General features: G+C 37.1%; 1 protein-coding gene and 1 pseudogene across 2 annotated transcripts in view; one reads left to right on the top strand and one right to left on the bottom strand.

Moving 5' to 3' along the window:
* cdh7a (cadherin 7a) overlaps positions 1-13,325 on the top strand; it is a 205,543-nt gene that overhangs the window by 38,771 nt on the left and 153,447 nt on the right. The window lies entirely within an intron of this gene.
* LOC119426917 lies at positions 5,164-5,282 on the bottom strand (annotated as a pseudogene).

The raw sequence follows: 13,325 nt of genomic DNA on the forward strand, positions 1-13,325 counted from the left end.
ATATATATATATATATATACTAAAATAAACTACTACTTATTACTTGTACTACTATTCCTACTTTGCGGTTTTTCACTTCTTGCAGGTCTTCAGGGTACAGGTCCCCGTGATAATAAAGGACTACTGTACTTTAGTTTTTATTATAAATGGTGTTGCTGCTTTTTTTTTTTTCCTTGGTAAAGTGGTAATTTATCAGTGAAGGTTCAAGAAATTTTATACAGGAGTGATTTTCAGACACTGCTTTCATCCACTACATTTATATCACATACTATAATATGCATGATAACCTTTTGAGCAGTTACTTGCTACACTTCATGTTCAGTGCTGCTTCATCTGTCATACTGACGACACTGACGGTGGTTTTATCTATAAATTGAAAACATTACTGCATTTACTTTTAGGTGACAGGGATGCTGTGATAGGGCACTGGCAAAATGACTGTGTGCATAACTTTTAAAAATCGTTCTTGTAAATTGATAACTTCCTGAAATGATTAAGTCTTTAATAACATCTCATCTAATCTGAGTTTTCATTTTTCAGTAAATAAATGCAGATATAAGTGTTTTTGGAAGTTGTCCCCTCTGAGAATGCCTCTACTTTCTGATGCCGCTGATACATTTAATGAGCCCAGATGATGTAGGAGTTTCATGGGCTCATCTGAAAACCTTTTCACGCTTCAGTTATGACTTTTACTAAAGGCCACTTTCAATAAATGTCAGGCTCCAAATATTAGTAAACAGTTTTTAGCCCTGATCAAATTCCAAAGGGGCGGTACACATCATGAGGTTACCATGTCAGTAAAAATACAGGGGTTCCGCTTGCGAAATGGCACATTAAACAAATGGAGCATTTCCCTCTGGTGATGGCAGTATTTATTCCCACCACTGAGGAGGACTGCCCTTTCACTTCATGTCCCACTCATCCAAATGCTAAAGCCCTCCCTGGTCCAACGCATTACTGGTAAATGGTTGTTTCACTGCACTTACAAAGAGCAGCTCTGGGAGGGAAACTGACAAAATCGTTTTATTTCAGTTGCATGGATCAAATTTTTGGCTCATTTTACAGCTTCAGTTTAGCTCCAGAAGGTGAATTTTACCAAAAGAGGAATCTTGAAACTTTAAAGACTTTGCGTCATGCATTTTCCCCCCTATTCTTTCCTTTTGATGTGTACCTGTGGTCTAATTGAAGTTTCATCTCCCAGCTGATATACAGAAACAAAAAATTAATTTAAGCATATGGTGATGACATTCACCCCTTCTTAAAACAATGTGATGATAATATTATGTTATAAAAGTCCCGAGTCACAGCTTTGGATATTTGGATAGTTCATCATCCTTGTCGGTCATCTTCATCCATGAATTGCAGATGACATAGCCTCTGATTATTAATGTCACTGTCATTGATGATCTCCTCCGTGTGCTAGGAGTACTCTTCACTGGTTCACAGGTTTTTAATCAAAAGAGTGCGGGCCAAGTCAAATAAAACCTGCTTTCTGTTAAGATTATTGAGTGTGAAAGACAAATAAAGACACTTTAGGGAGTACAAAGTACTGTAATTGATTTAATACAGAATAGTGTGTCACTGGTAGTTTAGTTAAATTGGTTACAATTATTTTAAATAAAGCACATCTAGGGTGAAGAGATAAGCTAAAAAACACATGATGTCTAAACTAAGTCATGAAAACACATAGAAATAAAGATTTCAACCTTGTTATCGCATTAATATGAGATTTTTTATGCTTGCTTGTATGTTAGCGTACGGCACTTTGGCTAACGGTGTTGTTTTTAAAGTGCTTTATAAATAAAGTTATATTATATTATTATTGTATTGTACTGTATTTTATTTTGTGGGGGAGCGGTGGCACAGAGGTTAGAAGATGGGCCTGCGATCGGAAAGTCGCAAGTTCAACTCCTGGTACCATCAACATCAAAATGTGGGTAGAAAAGGTGAAACACCCACACCTGCCTCCACCCTCATTCGCCCCACTCTGGGCCCCTGAGCAAATCCCTTAACCCCCACCATTTGTCCCCTAAACAGGTCTCTCTTGAAAATGAGTTCTTGTGACTCAATGAGACTACCTGCATAAATAAAGGGCAATACATATAAAGAGAGAAAAATATATATATATATATATATATATATATATATATATATATATATATATAGTAGCTAAAGAATGAATATGCTGTTCGCACCATGACTTAAGACGCCCACCTTATAACTGTAAGTTTACCAACAAAGGCATGACAAGCAGGGATTCAGACAGCCAAGGTTTCTTACATAGCAAACCTAAAGAATCAGCCATGAAAGTGACAGTGACCAAAAATATACAACATAGAAGAATTGTTTGATTGTTGTAGCATAACATTCAAGTTTTTTTGTGGCACAAAGGGATTATTTTATTTCAAAATGTCTAAATTTGATGCTTTGATGAATACAGAGAAATTTATAGGGGCTTAATCCTTGCCTAGAGGGGGAGTTTAACAAAAGGAACTGGGGAGGAATTGAAAATGATACTGAGGATCAACTTAAAGTGAATTGTTTGTTTTCCTCATCAATGCACTTTTGTTTGACAGTTTATCTGAAGACATTTTTGTTGAGACACATGGATACACATTTTTTAGTCTTCCATGGCTATTTATGTTGAACGGGTTAGATTTCCATTAGGAATTCACATACAGTGCATACTGAGGACATAAACACTATCATGGGTGCACCACAATTGGTACTCATTAATCCAGGTATAAAACAAAGAATGTTCAGCCAGGTCATCTGGATGGTTTATTTTGTTGCTGAGACGTTTCTTCCTTCATCTGAAGGACATCTTCATGAGGAGCCCACCAAACCAAACTGAATCCCACAAACAGCTCATTCCCAGAGTGGAATAAAACGGTTTGCTGGTGATAAGATGGCCTCAACTCCCCCAAGGCATACCATGCCAAAGTGGTTCAAAACACCAAAGTTCATGCTCAGTAATCCAGGTATAAATCCAACAATGTTCAGTCAGGTCATCATGGGTGGCATTAAAGAGAGAAGATATACATTTAGTTACTATACATGCGCCCCTAGTTGCGGCACAGGGGCATATTGTGCCTATTGTGATACTGGTTAGATTTCGCTAATAGGATACGATAGAATAAACTTTGTACCATTTTCAATTCAACACAGGTAGACATTCTTTCTCACATGATGTCTAGAAATCACATTTTATGTGACTTTATCTCTCTTTCATTGTCCCTGACCTGTACACATTACCTTTCACATAAATCCAAAAAAACTAAATGATTAGATTTTTAAGTCATGAAAAAAGACAGTTGACCATTGAACTGACACAAATTATGACTTGTGGGCTTTGTCTAAAATCTGTATTAGATGGAATAATCCTCATTGTACAGAACAGGATCTGTGATTACAGCTGCAGTGCTGACCTCAAATCCCTTCCCAGCCAGTTACTACTTTATTGTTTAATTAACGTGACTCTGACGACTCTCCTGAGCGTCGTGCGACCTTACGAGTGGTCCCAGCAACCCCAAACCACCTATAATGGATTAAATATCGTCAGCTCTACACCATTAGAACTGATGAGGCCTTTTCCCGTCAATAGCTATAACGTTACAAACACACAAAAGGCAGATTAGTTGGATCAGCTTCAGAAATACGATTTTAATTCCAAACTTCTTGAGGTTTTTTTTTTCAATGACCCTCTAAGGGAATGTGACTGTAAGGCAGATGGAAAGCAACCACTTAACAAAGTCCTGTTATATTTGATGGCAGAGTTGAGCAGTTTCCAAAGTTTCAGAATATTTTAACTTGAGAAAAAGCTGCACAGAGTAGACTTTTTAAAAGCCAAGTAATAACTAGTAGATGTGCTGGATGTTCCACCTTAGCCAGCTGAAGCATCACAAAAAGTGAATGCTGTAGCAGTTTGTAGGATTTACTGTGATGTGGATCTCTGCTGTGATGCTTTGACACGTGTAATTGATAGTCTGTGGAGAAACACAATGCAGCTAACCTTACCCACATTTTGCAATCGAACATTTGGTTCCTGCCATGGGAAAACTTCACAACAGCATCTCCCATTGTGGGTGTCTCATCTGATTTTGACTTGGAGGGAAAACAAGTGTCTTTTGATATTGTTTTTATGACTCATTTCACTCAGGTTTCTTAGTGCAGAAATAAAACAGTTGCTGCAATGATTTCAAATGCACTCGACCTGAACAGTGAAATGGAAAGAAATGAGCTGAAATTAAGTATGTGCTTTAAATGTAATGCTTTTTTTTTTTTTTTTTTTACAACAGGGAAGTGCAAAAATAACACATGCATGAAGTGAGACTTTCCTAAATCTAGAATCTACTTAGGCAATCTTTCAAAAGCAGTCTGGCTTCTTTGCCTAATATCACCTTTAACAGATCATTTTTGCTTGAAGAAGCATTTTAAAGCCTCAGATCTAAGATTCAGTTCAGCAGTCTCCATGCAACCAGAGATTTTATAATTAAATGCAAAATGTAGTCTCTTTTATGCTACTTGCAGAAAACATAAAGTCGTATAAGAAAGAATAAATTGTGAAGTCAGAAGCATAAATTTTAACTTTGAGTTCAGAGCTCTCACAGCCCAAGGAAAGAAATGGCTCCTTGATCTGGGGGTAAACTCAATACATATCTGCAGTTTACTTGATATACAGGGGATGCTTTTTTTTTCAGTATTTTTTTTTGGGGGGGGGGGGGGGGGGGGGGGGGTTTGCACCAATGGAGCTTAAATGTATAGAGTAAATTTTCGTTTTTATAGATATGAAACATTTCCATTTTTTCCCCTTAGGCTTCTGTATTCATCTATATACATGCTGTAAATGTCTTGTTGTTTTGCTCCTGGAAATGGAGTAAAAATAATTTTGAAGAATGTTTAATAAACTGAAAAGACCCCAGAACTTTTTAAAACCATTTAGGTTACTTTTACATTAAATGATGCTTTAGTTACATATTGAAGGATAAGATCTCAACATTTCTTGAAGGACTGCAGTTGTAGCCCTTTTGATGAAACCTTAAGAATAACGTCATGCAGGGGCGATTCTAGGATCTGACCTTTAGGGGTGCTTAGCCCTCAGTACTAACGATGGCTCTTGGCTTGAACAACACACCCATTGGTGTGATTTTTGAAAAGTGCAAAAGCTTACAGCACCTGGTATTCCCAGATGGTCTCCCATCCAAGGACTAACCATGTCTGACCCTGCTTAGATTCATAGATCAGATGTGATTGGGCATGTTCAGGGTGGCATGGCTGTAAACCAGGAGCTCATTCACAAATAGGACTTTTAAAGGGTCATAGCAAACAAAGACATTAAACTTATGCAACCAGAAGTTGCAACATGTATCTACATACAAAACACACACCAACAAAACACAACGAGCTTTAAGCATTAACCTTTAATGTTACTATTAACATCTGGCTGCAAAGCATTTGTAATGCAAAACCCTGACAATGTTGTCAGAGGAAAAGGGGGTGGAGCTCCTGCAGGTAAGGGGCGTTTACCTTCGGGACAACTTGAGGTCGCCAATTGGTTAGTTGTTAACGAGCCTACTGGATTGATTGACAGGTGGCCTTGAGGATCCAACTTGTGCAAAAAAAAAATTAAAAACATTTTTTACTGGCCTGTTGAAGAGTGTCAGCATTTATTCCATATTTACTTTAAATGTATTCAATATTTTGGTGAATCTAAGATTTGAGAAATAAGCTTCCTTACAAAATCCTAATGATGGCTTCTTTATTTCTCAGAGGTGCTGAGTCAAAATTTAGGGGTGCTTGAGCACCCTAAAAAAAGAACCTAAAATTGCCACTTGTCATGCACAATGCACATGCAAGATGTTGCAACATTTGAATGGCTTTCAGCTACTAACACATCATATTTTAGCTCAGTATCTTAAAAAATGTGTCATAGCTATTTTTTGTGTAGGTTAATGGTACTTGTGTAATAATTAGTGAAGGGGAACTACATTTCCTGTTTAAACTTCTTTTTTTTTTCAGCCTGGAATTAGTGTGATTCATTATATTTTGCTTGTTTTCAATTTTCTTTGCCATTTGTTTTCCCTTCCATCTGCTAGACTGTTTTTTCTTGATTAGATTTAGCCAGTTGTCTGTTTTCTTTCTCTCACCAGTTTAAATATTTTTTTCCAAGACCATTTGCAATCAGCTCAAATTTCTTTTATCTAGTATCATTTTTCAGGTCCTTTGGACACAGTTTTATAAATTTCTAGGATTCCTGGGACTGGTTTCAGAGACACTGCTATAATTTTGGTGCACGCCAAACTTTGGCCTGCAGGCCTCTGTTGCACATTTTGCACTGAAAACTCTAAAACACTGGCAAAGTTGGGTTTTAAAACATTTTTTGACATTGCCAGGGTGTAAAACCCATCACTGTTTTAAATACATTTAACTGTTGGAGTGTTTTAAAGTTAAGTCTAAAGTGCTGATACTCTAACGCATGGGAAGCTAATTCATTCCAAGTGTCACACATTCACACTTTGCACAACAAGACTGTATTTGGATAGTTCCTTGATGCTCAGCTAATTAAGAAAATAGTAGCTAATATAATAAAATACATGGGAGTGTTTTGAGTATTGTGATGGGAGACAGAGAGAAAAAAAGTGAAAAATTGTGTTTATTGCAACTAATATCCATATATCAATATTCAACATTATTATAGGAATCGTATGTAGTCTTATTATGCACATTTTAAAAGCAAGTGCTAAAATAGCTTATATGAAACAACTGTAATTTACAGTCAGCTTTACATTTCAAGAGCTGCAAGCAGTCTTTACAATAAAGTTTAAAGTGTCAATCTGTTGCTAAATGTATGAAAAAAAAAATTACTCATCACTTGTGGCCTACAGTCATAGGGAGCAGGTATTTATAAAACAGTTCATAAGTGAGGAGGATGAGCAGAGCAGGAGTCTGGTGTTGGTTCAGAACTGCATGCCAGGAGTTATTTATAGCCCACTTTAGCCTCTCCCACTGTACAGTATATCCTGCACATGACCTTAGCTGTAAAATCTAAATCTTTATGTCACATTGATGGATGTGGTTTAGTCATTGTTTGATTCAGGTGTTTGTTGCAATGTCATCCAAACTACTACGTTCAGTTTTACTGAAGAGGTCCGAGTTTAATTTGAGGCGTATGCATCTTCAAACAAAAGTATTATTTTCTGTTTGCGAGCTTTTTCTTTGTTACCTCCAAGACATAATGCTTTGTAAGATGTTTGTGCCCTACTCATTCATGATTATTGTTTTTTATCGCCTGCTGCCAAATAAAGGGCAGTAATGTTTTGAACTGACAGTTTTTGTTCAGTTCAAGTAGAACTCCAGAGCTTAGCAATTGTAACTGGTCCAACCTCTGCATTGTGCTGGTTATGTTGGAAGGATTAGTGTCATGACACAGTTTATCTTGGGTATGGTTGGTCTCCCCATTTATTCTCTGACAAATAAAACAAACAGAAAATAACCATGTTATTGGCTCCAGTTCTCTTCGTAGGACAACTGTACAAAAGGGCAAACAATTTAACAAACAAACAAAATGAACTTTTTATATACATGACATACATGACTACGGTGGCCCTAAGGTGTAAATGAACAATATTTGAAAACGAAAAAAACACAAGAGAATTACATATGAAAAAACACAAGAAAAATAACAAAAACACAACAATATTTGAAAAAAAAAAAACGCAATTGTATTAAGCCAAAGTTGTAGGGTTTCTGGGTTTTTGTCCCGTCTCTGTCTGTTCATGTTTCCTGATTCAGCTCTCTGTGTTTTCCCTCCTTGTGTTCAGCCCCTGTCTCACCTGTGTCTCGTTAATCACCTCAGGTGTCTGTCATTGTCCTAATCAGTGTGTTTATATATTCAGCTCTCTTCTGTCTTGTCTTTGTCTCCGTATTGTCCTTCTATGGTGTTGTGTTCAGCCTTCCGTTCCGTCCATCCGATTAATCTGTGAGTAGCTGCCCTGTCAGCGTTTTGATTTTGTTTTGTTAAAATAAATACTTTTGATCTTTTCATCTAGCCTCCTGTCATCCTCCTGCACGTGGGTTCAAACGCACCTGACGGCCGAACATGACAAAAGTGGAAGTGGCCAAAGTGGAAGTGACCAAAGTAGAAGTGACCGGAATCACATTTGAAAAGATGGAATCACATATGAAAAAAACGGAATGACATTAAGTCAAAGTGGAAGTGGCCGAAGCGGAAGTGATCAAAGCGGAAGTGACTGGAATCACATTTGAAAAAATGGAATCACATTAAGCCAAACTGGAAGTGGTCATTTTTCAAATGTGATTCTTGCCACTTCCACTTTGACCACTTCTGCTTTGGCCACTTCCACTTTGGCTTAATGTAATTTTATTTTTTCAAATGTAATTCCATTTTTTCAAATGTACAGTAATTGTTTTTTCAAATGTTAATTTACACCTTAGGGCCACTGTAGTACCTGACAAATATAACAACCACACAACAACCACGTTATTGGCCACCTGCTTCAGTCCAACACAAAGGAAAAGTATATAACAATACTAATATCAGTTTTACGATTTACAATAGTGAGTTCACTTAAAAATTTACAATACAGGATGGATATATTTATATTTATATATATATATATATATATATATATATATATACACACACACATATGGGGATGATAACAAAAATGCACTTAATCTATAAATAAACTGGATGAATTTAGATGAAAAATAAACAACACCCTCTTCTTGTAGGACAACTGCACAAAAGGGGAGGGTGTAAGGGGTGCAAACAATACCGCAGAAGAAGAAATAAAAGGGAGGGGCTCCTGATCTTAAAGTTGCAGTGACTTCTAAAAGTATTTACAGTCAGGTATATGTACAATCCAAATAACGCAAGCCATCCATCCATCCATTATCTTTACCCGTTTATTCCATTTTGGGTCACGGGGGTCGCCGGTGCCCATGTCCAGCAATCACTGTGCGAGGGGCAGGGTACACCCTGGACGGGTCGCAAGTCCATCACAGGGACACATAGAGACAAACAACCATTCACTTTCTCATTCACACCTAGGGACAATTTAGAGTTACCAATCAGCCTAACATGCATGTTTTTGGTCTGTGGGAGGAAACCGGAGCACCCGGAGAAAACCCACGCATGCACAGAGAGAACATGCAAACTCCACCCAGAAAGGCCCCTGGACCGGGGTTTGAACCAAGGACCTGCTCGCTGAGAGGCAGCAGCTCTACCAGTTGCGCCACCGTGCTGCCATAATGCAAGCCATTTTGTGTAATTATTACAAAACACAAATACAACCCGGTTTCACAATAACAAACAACTTGCAATAACTCAATCAGTTTAACATAATAAGCTAACCAACAAGCATTGGATGATTTTGGTTTCAACTTTCTGTGTAGGGTGAAATGCGTCTTCAAGGAATGCCAGGCTTTTAATCTGTTGCAGTGTTTTTTTTAAAATAAGTTTCTAAAAAATGTTTTGTTTTACTTTATCAATGTCAGTTTTAGTCAGACCCTCGCAGATGTCATAGATTAGTTGGAGAACCGCTCTGCGATGAGCTCTCACATTCAGCTTCCAAACGCCTTACAAGAATGCATTTTGAAACAGCTTGTATCCAATACGACTTAATTACCACGACTCATATCAAATCAAAAAGCTAAAAACAAGACTTCAAGTAATATAAAAAACAGGTTGGCCCAGGTAAAACTAAATAAAATGAGGATTATGCTTTTGGTATTGCATAACAGTGCTTTAATCTACACTGAAACAAGCTTTAAACTTTTCTTTATGATGATTATCTCAGTTGAAAAATGTATTTTTTGTTTGTTTCAGTGCCATTTTGCTTCAGATTAATCTGCAAAACAAGATGAACAAAAGTTATACAGGGCTGGCATGCAATGAGGATTTTTTGCAGTGACACGGCTCATACAGAAAAATGTCTCCACTCTGCTGTCAGTTAGGTCCCATCTTTGTCTTGCACATAAAAACATCACAGCAAAAACATCTAAAGCTTTTTTGAGAAAAGGAGCTTTGATTTTGTCTGCAGTACTTTAAAAGGGAGGCCTATTCCTGTCCTCTATTTATGTTTATTCTTGAGATGTGCTGAACATTACAATTGCAGTAATGCACAAACAAATGAAGGGGGAAGCTCACCCAGTTCGCCTGTTTGAGCACATTCATTCTTGTGCGATGGGTAGAACTTGGAGTTGTGAACAAATCTGAGCTGCTACCATGTCACCTTTCAGCATGCCTGTAAAACCTGACCAGTCAGTTGGCTGTGGGAGCCATCTTGAAACAGGATGACTCCAAATGTGAATCGGTTGTAGGTGGTGTACATCTAATGATTACATTCTGTCACTTTTATTAAAATGAGTCCAGCGCGTGATGGAATATTTTGGTAACAGACTGTCAAAAACATAATGGTCAACCTTTGTGGAGAATGAAAATAGTTACATTTGAATATAATTTAAGGATGGTCTCTTTAAAACACTGGTGTGATGGATGCTGATGCTTTTTTTGTCACATTAGCTTTTGTTAAGGATTCTGTCTCTATGAATTTAAATTGTTGTGCTTATTGATAAAATCTGATGCTGCACTGTTTGAAACTTTCGTATCGACTCCGCAAATTTCTAAAGGTTTCACTTTTCTAATGCAACAAGATGTTTATTCCTTTCACTGCACTTTGTCAGAAACCCTCATAGGCATATTTGTCGGATCGCTGTTAACGTAATCGAACAACAAACTGATTCATATTTATATTTTCAGTTAATTCCTAATGAACATTACAAAAAAAAATAATGCGTCATGTTTTTTCTTAGTCCAGAGTACAAAGTAGAGATGAAGGGTTACAATTGTAAATTACCTGATTTTAAGTAGAAATGAGTTGCACTATGACACTTTTTTTAAATTGGATTTTCAGTTTTGATTGACAGCAATTGGCAGAAATAGTAGAGGTCACATATTTATTGGTTTTCTGGTATAGCTTCCTTGTTTGAAATAATAGTTCAGATACTTGGAAGTGGGGCAACATTATTAATAAATAATATCTCACCTGTTCAAGATACTGTAGCACTATAATGGGCTCAGTTTGACAAAATATAGATATGAACCATCAGTTAATCCATTGCGGAGTCAAAACCAAAATGAATACTTTTAGTATTTTACAAGCTGAAACATAAGTCATGGAGCACAGCATAAAAATGAAAAAAAAAAAATATATATATCAGAAGACTGTCCAGGCGAGGTTAATGGCTATCTTAATGAGGGCCCATTATTTTATAGTTTTTCAGGCTTATAAAGCAACCGTTTTTCAAGAATGTCTTAACAATGTAAAATCATTACCGTTTCTTTGGTTTGTGGCTGTTTTCTCAACTGAACAACGTCCGTGTCACCACACAAAGGAATGTGAGCATAAACATATAGGTTAATGGTGCAGAGGCTGCAAATGTTTTGACCCATCAGGAATTAAGTTAATGTTTGGACGGTCTGGACGCACTGAACAAGCTGACAGACACATTTGCGGCCTAAGCACCATCAGCATGTACCCTATATCTATTCTCCACACACATACGTACCTCTGCATGCTTCAGCTGACAAACTAAGCAAAACATGCTGTGCAAAGATGTACCATATTATTTGGACTTTAAGGCACACTTAAAATCCTTTAATTTTCTCAAAAATTGACAGTGAGTCTTATAATCCGGTGCACGTTATGTATTCATTCTGGTTGTGCTTAATGACCTCGAACCGATTTTAGTATGTGGTACACGGCGCTCAGAAATGTGTATTGTTTTGTATTTTATGTGTTGCAACTGAACAATGTTGAGTGTTGTTATGAATGAGTTGAATAAATTTGACTTGTCTGACTGTTTCGTTTCACTTAATGCGCCTTATAATCTGGTGCACCTTATAGTCCAAAAAATACGGTAGACATTTATTTACCTACATAGCTAACAGAAGTTAATGTAGTTTACATGAATTGCACCACTACTTGTAGCACCTCTGAAGTAGCATGGGATATTTGTGACAAGAACCTCACATATGTGCCAGAATAATCATGTAACGTGAATTTGACCGTGATATGGAGGTTTATAAAGTAGACTTTACAAGACTTGCTAAGAAATCTTGGAGTCTGGAGTTGTTTAAAGAGACCAATAATCCACTTTGGTCTTGGCCTCATATGGTTTTCTAACAGCTACATTTTGGCTTGTGTTTTACTGATTTGCTGACAGAATCAAGAAAAACTGCATAAGAAGATGGATTTTAGGCAAAACGCATACACACATTTATCTTTGCGTGGGGAATTCTTGACTTGTGCCGTTCAGGTCTTTGAAAGTCTCAATTCACTTTCTACACGCTGGAACTGAGCTGTTGTGTCTCTGGTGTTATGACTCAGCCAGCAGGTGCAGATATGAGCCGCCGCCGTCTGATGGGAACAAAATGTTAGAATGGTAGTCGCAATTCTGTAAATCTTTTTTTTTTTTTTTTTTTTTGGTCTGACGTTCCCTGAAAGCCGATTGTCTCATGTGAGCAGCTGCTGCCTCAGAGACAGCGGCAGCCTTGTTCCTGCAGCAGACTGCACCGCAGCATCTTCATATTTATCCTCTAAAAATAACCGTCTGCACTTTGCTTTGTGTCTCCTGTCAAGCCGTGACACACGCACGTCTGTTTGTTCTCACCTGAGTCTGTCACGCCACCTTATTGCACCACTTTAAATCAGACTATTTCCACCTGAAAACCACATTTCCAATAAATGACTGAAAATGTGTGCTCCTTACTTTATAAATAAAACAACACGAGTTATTTAGTTTATATTGATAATGTTGCTAACAAAGCCTTTAAATTAAACAGCTTTAAAATCAAACTGACAGTTTTAAGTGGTTTTTTTTCTTCCTCTTACACATCTGTCAGTGCAACTGTTGTGAGCAGGAAACGTTTTAAATATTGTTTTTTTTTTTCCTATCTGTTTTGGACAGCTTGGACACAGAACCAAACAAATATTTGCTTGACATTGTGCAAATTTGGCTGATTTATTTAACTTGGAGAAATTTTCACCAAATGATCAAAACGGAAATTGGTTATACAGTAGTCCCCTGTTTATCGCAGGAGTTTCTGTACCCTGCCCCCCACAATGAGTGAAAAACAGTGAAGTAGGAATACTATAATACATACATACACATATATATGTATATATATATATGTATGTATGTATTATAGTATTCCTACTTCACTGTTTTTCATTCATTATATATAGCAGGGTACAGAAACTCCTGCGATAAACAGGATATAACTATATAACCAATTTCCG

The sequence above is a fragment of the Nematolebias whitei genome, chromosome 20 (assembly GCF_014905685.2).
Source record: "Nematolebias whitei isolate Nwh7 chromosome 20, NemWhi1, whole genome shotgun sequence".
Lineage (NCBI taxonomy): Eukaryota > Metazoa > Chordata > Actinopteri > Cyprinodontiformes > Rivulidae > Nematolebias > Nematolebias whitei.